We start from the raw sequence: 13,348 nt of genomic DNA on the forward strand, positions 1-13,348 counted from the left end.
TATGTAGGGGGAAAAAAATCAGGTATTATGCTTAGGTTCTTAAGTTATTGGCAGTTTTTTTTAGTCTTGTTAGGTAATTGTGATGGTTTGGGTGTTCCCCACACACACACTTAAGAAAATCACCCAGACTAGACTCAGCTGCTCTGGAAAATTGAATGGAGCTTTATACTTACAGCTTAAAAGCTGCTTTATACTTACAAGCAGGTATTTACAATATATACAGCTATAGACAGAAACATGCAAGTCAAAAAGTAATACAGAAACACAACAGCCCTTTCGAAAACCAGAGTCCCCAAGAGGAGCTCCCAACCACCCTTCCAACTTTCTCCCACTCCTCTACTTTACCCTAGACTTTGCCTAATGTTCACGGTGAGTTTGGAGGGTCAGCCATGGGGATTAGGAAGCAGAAGGATTAATCAGGCAGCAAGTTAGATTAGAGAGAGTAGTTCAGCCCCAGAGTGAGATTCTTTTATCTATATTTATGTTCTTGTTCTTATACATTACAGCAAGCCTGAGTGAAGTAGACATCACCATTGTTATCTTCTCACAGCCTATAATCTAATTCTTCTCACCAGAACATTCTAGCTAGCTTCAAACTAGCACAGTAATAATCAGTTCTTAGCCTGTTGAAAGTTGCATTAGAAGATGCATCAAAACTTTTGGAACTTTTCAAAGTCCTTTGTTATTGCTAAGGTGTATCCAGGAAACTCTCCCACTTCCATTTCTCAGCTCTTTTCCCCATAATGTGTTCCCTTCATCAGCCAGGTGAGAACGTCAACTGAGGTGAGAAAAGTGATGGTGGTCTAGGTGGTGTGATTATCTTCCTGAAGTAATACTTTTTTTAGTTGTGATTATTGATTGTTAAGAGTAGGTTTATTACTAATAGTTGCTAGGTTCTTGTCAGTTCCTTTATGAGGAATTATGAGGAGCGGGATTTTCAGGTTTTAAAGTTACTGCAGAGTGTAACTAGAAGTTACCCTATGAGGAGAGGCTGAGGGAGCTGGGGTTGCTTGGCCTGGAGAAGAGGAGGCTTAGGGCTGACCTCATTGCTGTCTACAACTACCTGAAGGGAGGTTGTGGCCAGTTGGGGGTTGATCTCTTCTGCCAGACAACCAGCACTAGAACAAGGGGACACAGTCTCAAGTTGTGCCAGGGGAGGTATAGGCTGGATGTTAGGAGGAAGTTGTTCCTGGAGAGAGTGATTGGCATTGGAATGGGCTGCCCAGGGAGGTCATGGAGTCACCGTGCCTGGAGGTGTTGAAGAAAAGCCTGGATGAGAGATTTAGTGCTGTGGTCTAGATGACTGGCTAGGGCTGGGTGCTAGGTTGGACTGGATGATCTTGGAGGTCTCTTCCAACCTGTTTGTTTCTGTGATTCATTCCTGAAGATAGAGGTTTAGAAATTTCATTAGAGATACCAGAATCACTTGGCTTTGAATGTTACTGCCTCAATATGTGAATGTTTCTTTGTGAAGTTCACTGCCCCTTTAATTTACTGCCACAATCAAATTACATATTACCTCTTTCTAATAAAATTGTGTTATTAAATGATTGTGATGCTAATAATGCCTGAGAGGGGTAACACTAGTGTTCAAACCATGAAAGGCAAATATTGTGGTCGTTGCTTCCTTGTTAGACAGTATTTTGTATTCTGTATCCATAGGTTATTTTTTTGGTCTCTTTCTTGATACATATTGTCACTTCCAGTACATACAAGTGTTTAATATTAAGTAAGAGGCAATTCTACGTATCATGCCTTTGCACACTTTTACATATACACACAGTGTGTGTGTGAAGTCTTAATGAGCTGTCTGTTTAGTCATTAGGAATACTAATGTTGTGCTTAGGACCTCCCATCCCCCACAGCAGTCTCATAAGCAAGCTAAGCTCACACAAAAACTTCAGCTGCTCTTTAGTAAAAATGTTCTACATTCCTCTTGTCTCTTAGTAAATATTTCTACAAACTCCTTTTTTTTTTTTCCCAGATATGTCATTTTGTTAAACCTGATGAGTATTACAGATGATGCAAAATCTGGCTGCTGGATGAAACCTTGCTAATTTTGCCATATTTTGAGTGCTACTTTCTTTTTTTACTCCTCTTTTCAACAGAACAGTTAAAACATGTAGACTTTGAGAAAACCCAGTCTGGTTGTGTATGAGACTACACAGTAATATTTCTTGTGGTTTTTCTTCTTGTTATACTTTCAAAATATACTACAGTTGGAGAATGAAATATTGAAGATGTGACAAACAAAATAATTTCCAGTAAATTACCTTAATAGTGAGTTTCATTTTTTTTCTCCCTCCTGTGTAGTGTGATTGAAAGTTGACCTGATTTGTTCTCCTGGCTAGATTGCAATGCGCTGTTCTCTCTGAGCCTTTCACTTGTTTTTCTCTTCTAGAGAAGTGCAAATAACAGACACCAATCTCTGCCAACATCTGACACCACCTTCCTGCTGTGTTTCTTAAATTTCTTTCTTCAACTTTGTTCATACCAAAAAAAAAAAAGAGAGAGAGAACCTGCTATTTTTACTATTTTAATTGTTGTTCTTGTGACACTGAAATCTCATCTTTTTAAGGGAAGGGAGTGATGAAGCAGCAGTACAGTGGCTATCAGAAGCTGTACAATTTGTCCCCATGGCTCTACAGGTAGGATGTGTGTGCTCTCATACATCAGGTCCACCACCCTGCCTCCACCCTCTGCCAGTTTGCCTTCCTGAATGGTGCTCCGCCACAAGGGTGACCTGCAGACTTGTCCTGCTCTTCTTTCCCTGGGCTTCTCTAAATTGTCAGTTCCCCCTTGTATCACAGCCCTCCTGCTCAGTTTTGGTTTGTGCATGCTGTCAATTTTGCTGAAGGGAGGGTAGTCTTTGATAAAATTAGCAGTTTGATGCAGTAGAAACAGGAAACTTCTGGATGTTCAAACATCAGCTGCCCATGCTCTAATGAAGGTGCACTCAGTGACATCATTATGCAAGGATATAGCTGGGAGTCTCTCCTCTTGTGCCCCACGGTGTATCACTATGCAGAAGCTCTACTGCTATAGTGCCAGCAGCACTGGCAAGGGCCTTGGGCAGTTAGGGATTGGCAAACATCTGTCTCTGGAAAGAATGTAGAAAAATATTGGTTTATTTTGGGTGGCAGAATTCTGCTGACAGCAGTGGCATCTGCTGGACACAGTGACAAGGATGGCCTCCAACTTGACTTTTTTTCTCCCTGGGAAATGTTGTTGGTGAAACTTCCTCCTTCCTGATGTGCTTTTTTTGTTTGATTTTGATAATTCTTAAATTTCATTTGCCTTTCTGTCACTGAGAAGGCATGGTAAAGCAGTGGGATTGGGAAGGGAGTGTGGTACACGTGGCAAGTACCCCCATGCATCAGGTCGTTTGTCAGGTATTTAGCCTTGTCTGACTGTACAAGCACTGGTCTCATTTAAACTGCCTGTGTTTTCTAACTAATGGAGATAAGCCTGGCTTGGTTCCATATCCTCTCTAAGTCTATCAAAGATTCAATGATAGCTCTATTCAGTTTTAGAAAACCTACTGTGTGGTTGGCTTAGTGTTTAGTTACCCTTAAAGTCAGGAGTGTGGAAGCAGTTTTGTTATGTCAGGTAAAACACATCCGAGTTTGTTAGCCATTGGTAAGGTGTGCAACTACCTTGTGGTATCACTGGCTATTTGAGCCAGCAGTGTGCCCAGGTGGCCCGAAGAGCCAATGGCACCCTGACCTGGATCAGGAACAGTGTGGCCAGTAGGACAAGGGAGGTTCTTCTGCCCCTGTACTCAGCACTGGTCAGGCCACACCTTGAGTACTGTGTCCAGTTCTGGGCTCCTCAATTCAAGAAAGATGTTGAGGTGCTGGAACATGTCCAGAGAAGGGCAACAAAGCTGGTGAGAGGCCTAGAACACAGCCCTGTGAGGAGAGGCTGAGGGAGCTGGGGGTGTGCAGCATGGAGAAGAGGAGGCTCAGGGGTGACCTCATTGCTGTCTACAACTACCTGAAGGGAGGCTGTAGCCAGGTGGCGGTTGGTCTCTTCTGCCAGGCAACCAGCAGCAACAGGACAAGGGGACACAATCTCAAGTGGTGCTGGGGGAGGTACAGTCTGGATGTTAGGAGGAAGTTCTTCCTAGAGAGAGTGATTGGCATTGGAATGGGCTGCCCAGGGAGGTGGTGGAGTCACTGTGCCTGGAGGTGTTCAGGAAAGGACTGGCTGAGGCACTTAGTGCCGTGGTCTAGTTGCCTGGCTACGGCTGGGTGCTAGGTTGGACTGGCTGATCTTGGAGGTCTCTTCCAACCTGGTTGATTCTGTTATTCTCTGTTTCTGTATCATGGGTCACGTTAATTACACATAGGTATTTTTACCAGTGTCTCAAAATACATTTTGGATACATCCTGATTTCCCCCTTCCTCTCCCCGGTTTCCAATATTACAGGCTTAGAACTCTCCTACTTTGAAGTTGCCCTTAGGGCTTCAACTGTATGTTGTGAAGTTTTATTCGCGTCATCACAGACTGTTCCATGAAGTCTGTTCTGCACTCAGTCTGCAAGATGGGCAGTTTTCAGGAAGGGACTGTGTTGAAAGCAATGAGAATTGCGTCTTTCTTTCTTTTAAAACTTGAATGAAAGTGATAGTATAGCAGAAAAGAAAGCTGGTTTAAAATTAGGCAATGAAAGCTGGATAGGAGAAAGGGCTGTAATGCAGATTTCTGCAATGATAATGCTGAGCAGCAGTAAAACCGAGTATCTGACGGATGATTACATAGGATGTTTCTTTGTGAACGGGGTGGGTGCTGAATTTTCAAAGCTGTTCACTGCGTCAAGTTGCAACTGGATTTATGTAGCCTGATAGCAACAGGCTTTGTAGCTGTGTTGGAAGGAAGGATGAATGCAAAATATATATGTTCGCATCACACTTTGTTTGCTGCTTCAGGTGTGATTTCATGCTAGTCTGATTTTTGTTTGTCTAATGGGAGCAGTGCTGCAAGGTCTGAAGAAGTAGTAGTCATTAAAATCATAGAACCAACCAGGTTGGAAGAGACCTCCAAGATCACCCAGTCCAACCTAGCACCCAGTCCAACCTAGCACTCAGTCCTAGCCAGTCAACTAGACCATGGCACTAAGTGCCTCATCCAGGATTTTCTTGAACACCTCCAGGGACAGAGACTCCACCACCTCCCTGGGCAGCCCATTCCAATGCCAGTCACTCTCTCTGTGAAGAACTTCCTCCTAACATCCAGCCTAGACTTCCCCTGGCGCAACTTGAGACTATGTCCCCTTGTTCTGTTGCTGCTTGTCTGGGAGAAGACACCAACTCCCCACCTGCCTACAGCCTCCCTTCAGGTAGTTGTAGACAGCAATGAGATCAGCCCTAAGCCTCCTCTTCTCCAGGCCAAGCAACCTCATCTCCCTCAGCCTCTCCTCATAGAGTTTGTGTTCCAGGCCCCTCACCAGCTTTGTTGCCCTTCTCTGGACACATTCCAGCACCTCAACATCTCTCTTGAATTGAGGAGCCCAGAACTGGACACAGGACTCAACGTGTGGCCTGACCAGTGTTGAGTACAGGGAAGAATAACCTCCCTCGTCCTACTGGCCACTATGTGCCTGATCCAGGCCAGGATGCCATTGGCTCTCTTGGCCTCCTGGGCACACTGCTGGCTCATGTTCAGCTGCTATCTACCAGCACCCCCAGGTTCCTTTCTTCCTGGCTGCTCTCGAGCCACTCTGGCCCCAGCCTGTAGCGCTGCTTGGAGTTGTTGTGGCCAAAGTGTAGAACCCTGCACTTGGCCTTGTTAAATCTCATCCCATTGGCCTCTGCCCACCTGTACAGCCTGTCCAGGTCCCTCTGCAGGGCTCTTCTACCTTCCAGCAGATAAACACCTGCTCCTAGCTTGGTGTCATCTGCATACTTACTGATGCTGGACTCAATCTCCTCATCCAGGTCATCAGTAAAGATACTGAACAGTACTGGGCCCAGCAGTGATCCTTGGGGAACATGCAATGTCAGCTTTGTTTGTATCTATCTATTTAGAGCTGCAATGAGAGGCTACTCTTCCCTTGTATAGCAAAGCTGTTTTGTTGTCTTAGTTCAGAGGCTACTGATTGAATTGTAAATATAAAATAAAATTCAAAGGAAGAAAACTTGCAAAACCTGAAGGAACAGTATCTAGTTGTCTGATTCTTCAGGCACCACTTAGCCTCCACACAGGGCACCAAGAAGAGAAAAAGAGCCATCTTGCAGGTAGCATGGCCTTTCTCAGCAGAGGTAGCATGGTGGTTTCTTGCAAAGCTTGTGATTTTATAATCTAAATCTCGTAACGTAAATGGCTTTGTTTCAGTGTTGAGTGTTTTCCAGGCTGTGTGCACCATACTGAGATTTTGAAAGGTGGAAGTTGAGTGCTACTTGAGTTTAATTTGACTTTTTTAATGTGCAATAGCTCAATACCCAAAATAGTTCATGAATATTGTGCTTACAGTTAGAGATGGATTTTCTGCCCCAGTTTAATCTTGGAGGTGTAATAAGTTTTTGTGCGTGTTTGATATTAAACTGTGGCCTCTTATATGTAAGAGTACAGAATTGAATGGTTTAGATTGGAAGGGACCTCAAGGATCATTTAGGTCTAACTACTAACTATATCAGGGACACCTCCCACTAGAACAGATCGCTGAAGGCCTCATCCAACCTGGCCTTAAACACTCCCAGCGAGGGAGCACCTACAGCCTCCCTGGGCAACCTGTTCCAGTGTCTCCCCAGCCTCACTGTAAAGAACTTCTTCCTCACATCCAGTTTAAATCTCCCTCTGCTAATGTAAACCCATTACCCCTCATCCTGTCATTACAAGACCGTGTAAATAGTCCTTCTCCAGCCTTCCTGTGGGCCCCCTTCAGATACTGGAAGGCTACTACAAGGTCTCCTTGAAGCCTTTTCTTCTCCAGGCTGAAGAGCCCCAACTCCTATAGCCTGTCCTCATAGCAGAGCTGCTGCAGCCCTCTGATCATCTTCATGGCCCTCCTTTGGACTCGCTCTGTCAGTTTGATGTCTTTCTTGTGTTGGGGGCCCCAGAACTGCACACAGTACTCCAGGTGGGGTCTGCTGAGAGCAGTGTAAAGGAGAAGAATCCCCTCCCTTGCTCTGCTGGCCACACTGCTCTTGATGCAGCCCAGCACACAGTTGCTGTCTGGGCTGCATATGCACACTGCTGGCTCATGTTGAGCTTTTCATCAACGCAGACCCCCAGGTCCTTTTCCTCAGGGCTGCTCTCCAGCCATTCACCACCCAGCCTGTATCTGTGCCTGGGATTGCACTGACTGAGGTGCAGCACCTTGCATTTGGCCCTGTTGAATGTCATGAGGTAGGCCTGGGCCCACCTCTCCAGCCTGTCTGGGTCCCTCTGGATGGATCCCTGTCCTCTAGCAAGTCAACTGTGCCACACAGGTTGGTGTCATCTGCAAACTTGCTGAGGGTGCACTTGATCCCTCTGTGCATATTGCTGCCAAAGATGTTACACAGCACTGGTGGCAGCACTGACCCCTGAGGGACACCACTTGGCACTGGTCTCCAGGTGGACATTGTGCCACTGATCACCACACTCTGCGTGTGACCATCCAGCCAATTCCTTATCCAGCAGTGCTCCACCCATCAAGTCTGTGTTTTTCCAGTCTGGTGACCAGGATGTTGTGTTGGACAAAGTCAAATGCCTTACTCAGGTCTAGGTAGATGGCATCAGTTGCCCTTCCCTTATCCTCTGTTACTGTGACTTCATCATAAAAAGCCACTAAATTTGTCAGTCATGATTTGCCACTGGTGAAGCCATTGCTGGTTACCACCAGTCGCCTCTGCTTTGTTTCCATTTGCCTTGACAGAGCCTTCAGGAGGATCTGCTCCATGGTCTTGCCAGGCACTGACTGCTCTGTAGTTCACGGGGTAAGATGGGTCTTATGTTTGCCCCTTTCTACTCAGTGGGAACTTCACCATGACCTTTCAGATAGGAGGGACAGTGGTTTAGCAACTTCATCTGCCAGTTCCCTCAGCACCCAAGGGTGGATCTCATCAGGCCCCATGGACTTGTGCATGTTCAGATTCTTTAGGTGCTCACAAACATGGTCTTCAGTTCTTCTTCCTTCTCCCAGTCCTTACTTTTGCCCTCCTGGACTTCGTGGTTGGAGCCCCTGCCATTGAAGACTGAGGCAAAGAAATCATTGAGCACCTCAGCCTTATCCATATTCCTTGTCACCCATTCTCCATTTCCTTTCTGGAAGGGTCCCACGTTTTCCCTAGTCCTCTTTTTCTCACCAATATACCTGAAGAAATTCTTCTTGTTCCCCTTGCTGCCCCTAGCCAGATTCAATTCTAGCTGTGCTTTAGCTTTCTTAACCTGAGCTCTGGTTCTCCAAACAATTTCTTTGCAGTATATGTAGGCTGAAATTTCAGTTGGTCACAATGTTACGAGTGGAATAGGTGGATGTATTTGTAAACGTTTAGGATTTGTCATTTAATTTCTTACTAGTAGCTATAGAATGGTGAGAAGGATGCTGTTGCAGTTGGGTGCAGTGATAGGCAGTTTGTTATGCTCTGTGTGCTCCAGGGAGCAGGGCACTTGTCTCTGCCATGAGGGTCAGTGGGCTGTATGTGCTGGCAAGATTTTGAAGATCATGAGGGCAGAAATGGTAGTAGGAGCTACAGAAGTAAGGAGATTAGGAAGTTCAGGGAATTAACAACTGGAAAACACTCCTATTGACACAAATACAGCTTTCAGATACCGAATGACTCATACTAAACTCAGAGAAACATCTTTATTCTGTGAAATTATTGAAGGCTTTTGGACTGCCTTTCTACCCCATAGGTAACTTCCAGACAAAGTTGAGGGAAAAGGTGGACAATTCGTATTTGTTCCTTCATGGTTTGCTTTTCCTGAGGAGTGAGATTGAGAGCCAAAAACCTGTGAAGGGACACTGCTTGCTCCCTTCCTGTTTGGTAGGTGATTGCTGCTTTTAACTTCCTCTTCACTCCTTTCTTAACAGAAACTGCTGTTTATTTTTGATATGTGCAAAAGACCTGTGCCATTTTATATGCTTGCAGAACAGCCATTTCGTGGACTCAAGCATTCAGAGGTACTGATTTGTTTCCTTATACGAAGCAAATTAAATTGACTGTACTTTCTGGTATTTCTCTAAGCAGACTTTTCTTCTTCGGGACTGCTCCAGGCTTTTAGTCCTTTCAAGAAACACAGAAAATGAGGAGTGGAAAGTAGTGAGCTTTTGTTCAGGGTGTAATGCGCTTTTAGAGAGTACCACAAAACTGGTGTTATCTTGTGACCTGTTAGTCCGTGCTGGAAACAAGTTACCCTATGAACTTGCAGTGTTCTTCTCCCTGATGGTTTTTTTCCCCCCCTGAATGGGGACAGGGAGTGTCTGGTTTTGCAGCAGATGAAGCTGAAATGAACAAATTCTCCTTCACTCTTTCCATTTGGTTACCATTTAGAGTAATTGCTGCAGATTCCATTACATAGAGCTGAAAAGGGAGCTGGTAGAGATAGACAGACAGCACATCACCTGCATGTGTGCAGCCTGCTACATTAGTTTTTATCTCTCTTGACATAATGTTGTGTTCAAGGCATATGTTTGCTGCCTAGAAAGACAGTCTTTTAACATTCCTGCCACAGATGTAGTGTAACATTGGCCAAGATGTTAGGTGCTCTCTGTAAAATACAAGTAGGCTTTTCTTACCTTATAGGGGAGTTCTAGCATACACTTCTTGTCTGTGTGGTTTGTATTTGCTCATCAATTGCACTAGTGATATACAGCAACACTGATACTGCCCAACAGGATACTAACAAGGATTTTTTTACTTTTGATAGACTGAGCATCTCCAGCAGACTAAGGCCACTGTATTTTCTTCTAATCTTTCTTCTAACATGACAACATACAGTCCTAAAGGAGTGCATTTAGTGTAGCTTTTCCTTAACCAGAACATTATTCTTGGCTTTGAAGAGAGAAATGTTACTGATTTTGACCTTACAACTGTGTAACTAATCTTCCCTTTCCAGGAGAAACCTGTATGGAACCTAGAGATGATTGTTTAAGGCTTTTTGGGAGAATTTAGAGAGATTGCTATCACATTTATGCAGACATAGGCTATAGTGGTCAGAGATGACAAGAAACATCAAGAGGATGTATTAGTTGGCTACTCAGTTGCTGCCAAAACTGACAGTTGTGTTGAACAAAACTTTGTTAAAAGGACTTTAAATGACTGCTTTGTGTCTCATTATTCCGTCACTGTAGCAGATGTTCAAATCAGATGCTGTCACTAAAAGAGTTTTACTGAAGATTAATTTGTTTTTCAGTATCTATACATTTGTTCTAAATTGAATAATTGCTGCACTTTAGACAGTGAGAGTCAACTAGTCAATAAACCTCCTCTTGAGGATCACTGTCTTTCGCTATAAAGAGTGTAAAATGGTCAGTGAAATGACTGTTAACAAACCTGCTTGTTTCTTTGAAGCACTTTGACTTTGACAGTTCTCTATTAAATGGTATTACTGAAAGCCACCAAAGTCCTTCTGCCAAATCAGAGCTGCTTCTTTGATCTCTCTTGGCACTTCAGAATTATCTAGAAAACAATTGCAAGCAAGTAATCCAGGATTTCAAAAAGCATGAAGATAATGACACTTGGGATTACATAGTGACAGGTTTGAAAGGAATGGGTACCATCCCTTATAACAAACATGTGCCAGATTATCACCCATCTATTTTGTACCTGTTCAGAGTGTTGGCTACTTGTGTTAGGCTCCTTCTGCGTATGGTATTGTGTCCAACAATTTGGGAAATTTAGTAAATATTTTATTAAGCTTTTAGTTGTATGAGTTCAGAGTAAGTCTTTTTTAAGGAGGACATTTCCAGAAGGAATTATTACTCACTGATGGTGCTTTGCTGTGGAGTGTGTATTTGTAGTGGCTTTTCTGTTTGATTGATATAGGAGGGCTCTTATGATGGGGAAAGATTCTGCAGTTTGAGATGTACAAGTACACTCTGATCTTAACTAACTCAGTGTTGTTTTTAAGTGCCTGGAAAGATTACTGGACAGAGAGGGATTTTGGAAATGGGGAATTCTTCTGAGTGTATTCTGCTGCCCTTGGGCACAACAGATGTTGTTTTTACTATGCCTAGTCAACTGATCTGTTGAATTCAAGTTTTGTCTAGTTCAGTTGCGTGGAGTTGAGAAAATATAGTGATGTTGGTCTTCAAAACGTAGTCTCCCTGTGATGGTTTGGGAGTTACTTGCCCCCCCCCACTCTTAGCAAATCACCCAGACTAGACTCAGACAGCTAGAAGTTAAGGAATGAAGCTTTATATTCATAGCTTAGTACAATATACAAGCAGATATTTGCAATATATATTACAAATATATACAGCTGTATACAGAAATATACAAGTTAAAGGTAATACAGAAAGACAACAGCCCTTGCAGAAATCAGAGTCCTCAAGAGGGGCTCCCAACCAACCTTCCACCTTATGTCCATCCCTCAACCTTATCCCAGAGTTTGCCTTACATGCAAGGTGAATTTGGAGGATCAGCAAGGGAGATTAGAAGCAGAAAGATTAGTTGGGTTACAGAGCCACAAAAGCCCAAGGAGAGAAAGCACAGGCACTGACTCTGGCAGATAGAGACACTCTGTCTTACGTTTGTGTTCTTGTTTCTATATGTCTCAGCAAACCTATGAGTGAAGTAGACATCACCATTGTTTTCACAGCCCATAATCTAATTTCTCTTATTAAAATACTCCAATTTGACTCAAACTAGCACAGGTCTTCATGTTAATGAAATGTGGCAACTCCAAGATAAACTGCTGTCACGATACTGGTAATGTACTGCATTTCTTTCAGTTGTCTTTTTTTCCCTTCATTTGTCATGCTAAACATTATTCAGCACACTCAGGAAGGATCTTGTCCTAGTTCTGTTGCTCATGGCAGTATTTGTTATGCTAATGCTTCCCATACATGGTGCACATGGAGTTCTGTTAGAAGTTTGGGATTTGGATAGGTAGATGCCATGTTGAATGTTCTGTGCTATACTGTACCTTCTGTTTGTTATTTATTCTATATGTAGTAATTATAGAATCATAGAATGGTTTAGGTTGGAAGGGACCACAAGGATCATTTAGCTCTAACTGCAAACTGTAGGCAGGGACACCTCTCACTAGAACAGATCGCTGAAGGCCTCATCCAACCTGGCCCTGAACACCCTCAGGGAGGGAGCGCCTACAGCCTCCCTGGGCAACCTGTTCCAGTGTCTCCCCAGCCTCACTGTAAAGAACTTCTTCCTCACATCCAGTTTAAATCTCCCTCTGCTAATGTAAACCCATTACCCCTCATCCTGTCATTACAAGACCATGTAAATAGTCCTTCTCCAGCCTTCCTGTGGGCCTCCTTCAGATACTGGAAGGCTACTACAAGGTCTCCTTGAAGCCTTTTCTTCTCCAGGCTGAAGAGCCCCAACTCCTATAGCCTGTCCTCATAGCAGAGCTGCTGCAGCTCTCTGATCATCTTCATGGCCCTCCTTTGGACTCGCTCCGTCAGTTTGATGTCTTTCTTGTGTTGGGGGCCCCAGAACTGCACACAGTACTCCAGGTGGGGTCTGCTGAGAGCAGTGTAAAGGAGAAGAATCCCCTCCCTTGCCCTGCTGGCCACACTGCTCTTGATGCAGCCCAGCACACAGTTGCTGTCTGGGCTGCATATGCACACTGCTGGCTCATGTTGAGCTTTTCATCAACGCAGACCCCCAGGTCCTTTTCCTCAGGGCTGCTCTCAGCCATTCACCACCCAGCCTGTATCTGTGCCTGGGACTGCGCTGACTGAGGTGCAGCACCTTGCATTTGGCCCTGTTGAATGTCATGAGGTAGGCCTGGGCCCACCTCTCCAGCTTGTCTGGGTCCCTCTGGATGAATCCCTGTCCTCTAGCAAGTCAGCTGTGCCACACAGGTTGGTGTCATCTGCAAACCTGCTGAGGGTGCACTTGATCCCTCTGTGCGTATTGCTGCCAAAGATGTTACACAGCACTGGTGGCAGCACTGACCCCTGAGGGACACCACTTGGCACTGGTCTCTGGGTGGACATTGTGCTGTTGGTCACCACACTCTGCGTGAGACCATGCAGCCAATTCCTTATCCAGCAGTGCTCCACCCATCAAGTCTGTGTTTTTCCAGTCTGGTGACCAGGATGTCGTGTTGGACAAAGTCAAATGCCTTACTCAGGTCTAGGTAGATGGCATCAGTTGCCCTTCCCTTATCCTCTGTTGCTGTGATGTCACTGTAAAAAGCCATCAATTCCCATCAATAATACGGAAAAAGCCATTGC

At 44.5% G+C, this 13,348-nt stretch overlaps 1 protein-coding gene across 3 annotated transcripts in view; it reads left to right on the top strand.

Moving 5' to 3' along the window:
• Nucleotides 1-13,348, top strand: part of TLK1 (tousled like kinase 1) — an 89,097-nt gene that overhangs the window by 7,995 nt on the left and 67,754 nt on the right. The gene's annotated exons all lie outside the window — the stretch shown is intronic.

This window comes from Pogoniulus pusillus, chromosome 2 (genome assembly GCF_015220805.1).
Source record: "Pogoniulus pusillus isolate bPogPus1 chromosome 2, bPogPus1.pri, whole genome shotgun sequence".
NCBI classification, from domain to species: Eukaryota; Metazoa; Chordata; class Aves; order Piciformes; family Lybiidae; genus Pogoniulus; species Pogoniulus pusillus.